Source organism: Rutidosis leptorrhynchoides, chromosome 9, assembly GCF_046630445.1.
Source record: "Rutidosis leptorrhynchoides isolate AG116_Rl617_1_P2 chromosome 9, CSIRO_AGI_Rlap_v1, whole genome shotgun sequence".
Lineage (NCBI taxonomy): Eukaryota > Viridiplantae > Streptophyta > Magnoliopsida > Asterales > Asteraceae > Rutidosis > Rutidosis leptorrhynchoides.
In genome coordinates, this window is record NC_092341.1 from 240796916 (window position 1) to 240800196 (window position 3281).

Consider the following 3281-nt stretch of genomic DNA (forward strand, 5'->3'; position numbering starts at 1 on the left):
TGATGTGATAATCGGTATGGACTGGTTGAAAGAAGTGAAAGCGGAGATCGTTTGTTACAAAAATGCAATTCGCATTATACGAGAAAAAGAAAAACCCTTAATGGTGTACGGAGAAAAGGGCAACACGAAGCTACATCTTATTAGTAATTTGAAGGCACAAAAACTAATAAGAAAAGGTTGCTATGCTGTTCTAGCACACGTCAAGAAAGTACAAACTGAAGAAAAGAGCATCAATGATGTTCCCGTCGCAAAAGAATTTCCTGATGTATTTCCGAAAGAATTACCGGGATTACCCCCACATCGATCCGTTGAATTTCAAATAGATCTTGTACCAGGAGCTGCACCAATAGCTCGTGCTCCTTACAGACTCGCACCCAGCGAGATGAAAGAACTACAAAGCCAATTACAAGAACTTTTAGAGCGTGGTTTCATTCGACCAAGCACATCACCGTGGGGAGCTCCTGTTTTGTTTGTCAAGAAGAAAGATGGTACATTCAGGTTGTGTATCGACTACCGAGAGTTGAACAAACTTACCATCAAGAACCGCTACCCACTACCGAGAATCGATGACTTATTTGATCAACTACAAGGCTCGTCTGTTTATTCAAAGATTGACTTACGTTCCGGGTATCATCAAATGCGGGTGAAAGAAGATGATATTCCAAAGACTGCTTTCAGAACACGTTACGGTCATTACGAGTTTATGGTCATGCCGTTTGGTTTAACTAATGCACCAGCTGTGTTCATGGACCTTATGAACCGAGTGTGTGGACCATACCTTGACAAGTTTGTCATTGTTTTCATTGATGACATACTTATTTACTCAAAGAATGACCAAGAACACGGTGAACATTTGAGAAAGGTGTTAGAAGTATTGAGGAAGGAAGAATTGTACGCTAAGTTTTCAAAGTGTGCATTTTGGTTGGAAGAAGTTCAATTCCTCGGTCACATAGTGAACAAAGAAGGTATTAAGGTGGATCCGGCAAAGATAGAAACTGTTGAAAAGTGGGAAACCCCGAAAACTCCGAAACACATACGCCAGTTTTTAGGACTAGCTGGTTACTACAGAAGGTTCATCCAAGACTTTTCCAGAATAGCAAAACCCTTGACTGCATTAACGCATAAAGGGAAGAAATTTGAATGGAATGATGAACAAGAGAAAACGTTTCAGTTATTGAAGAAAAAGCTAACTACGGCACCTATATTGTCATTGCCTGAAGGGAATGATGATTTTGTGATTTATTGTGATGCATCAAAGCAAGGTCTCGGTTGTGTATTAATGCAACGAACGAAGGTGATTGCTTATGCGTCTAGACAATTGAAGATTCACGAACAAAATTATACGACGCATGATTTGGAATTAGGCGCGGTTGTTTTTGCATTAAAGACTTGGAGGCACTACTTATATGGGGTCAAAAGTATTATATATACCGACCACAAAAGTCTTCAACACATATTTAATCAGAAACAACTGAATATGAGGCAGCGTAGGTGGATTGAATTATTGAATGATTACGACTTTGAGATTCGTTACCACCCGGGGAAGGCAAATGTGGTAGCCGATGCCTTGAGCAGGAAGGACAGAGAACCCATTCGAGTAAAATCTATGAATATAATGATTCATAATAACATTACTACTCAAATAAAGGAGGCGCAACAAGGAGTTTTAAAAGAGGGAAATTTAAAGGATGAAATACCCAAAGGATCGGAGAAGCATCTTAATATTCGGGAAGACGGAACCCGGTATAGGGCTGAAAGGATTTGGGTACCAAAATTTGGAGATATGAGAGAAATGGTACTTAGAGAAGCTCATAAAACCAGATACTCAATACATCCTGGAACGGGGAAGATGTACAAGGATCTCAAGAAACATTTTTGGTGGCCGGGTATGAAAGCCGATGTTGCTAAATACGTAGGAGAATGTTTGACGTGTTCTAAGGTCAAAGCTGAGCATCAGAAACCATCAGGTCTACTTCAACAACCCGAAATCCCGGAATGGAAATGGGAAAACATTACCATGGATTTCATCACTAAATTGCCAAGGACTGCAAGTGGTTTTGATACTATTTGGGTAATAGTTGACCGTCTCACCAAATCAGCACACTTCTTGCCAATAAGAGAAGATGACAAGATGGAGAAGTTAGCACGACTGTATTTGAAGGAAGTCATCTCCAGACATGGAATACCAATCTCTATTATCTCTGATAGGGATGGCAGATTTATTTCAAGATTCTGGCAGACATTACAGCAAGCATTAGGAACTCGTCTAGACATGAGTACTGCCTATCATCCACAAATTTATGGGCAGAGCGAAAGGACGATACAAACACTTGAAGACATGCTACGAGCATGTGTTATTGATTTCGGAAACAGTTGGGATCGACATCTACCGTTAGCAGAATTTTCCTATAACAACAGCTACCATTCAAGCATTGAGATGGCGCCGTTTGAAGCACTTTATGGTAGAAAGTGCAGGTCTCCGATTTGTTGGAGTGAAGTGGGGGATAGACAGATTACGGGTCCGGAGATTATACAAGAAACTACCGAGAAGATCATCCAAATTCAACAACGGTTGAAAACCGCCCAAAGTCGACAAAAGAGCTACGCTGACATTAAAAGAAAAGATATAGAATTTGAAATTGGAGAGATGGTCATGCTTAAAGTTGCACCTTGGAAAGGCGTTGTTCGATTTGGTAAACGAGGGAAATTAAATCCAAGGTATATTGGACCATTCAAGATTATTGATCGTATCGGACCAGTAGCTTACCGACTAGAGTTACCTCAACAACTCGCGGCTGTACATAACACTTTCCACGTCTCGAATTTAAAGAAATGTTTTGCTAAAGAAGATCTCACTATTCCGTTAAATGAAATCCAAATCAACGAAAAACTTCAATTCATCGAAGAACCCGTCGAAATAATGGATCGTGAGGTTAAAAGACTTAAGCAAAACAAGATACCAATTGTTAAGGTTCGATGGAATGCTCGTAGAGGACCCGAGTTCACCTGGGAGCGTGAAGATCAGATGAAGAAGAAATACCCGCATCTATTTCCAGAAGATTCGTCAACACCTTCAACAGCTTAAAATTTCGGGACGAAATTTATTTAACGGGTAGGTACTGTAGTGACCCGAACTTTTCCATGTTTATATATATTAATTGAGATTGATATTTACATGATTAAATGTTTCCAACATGTTAAGCAATCAAACTTGTTAAGACTTGATTAATTGAAATATGTTTCATATAGACAATTGACCACCCAAGTTGACCGGTGATTCA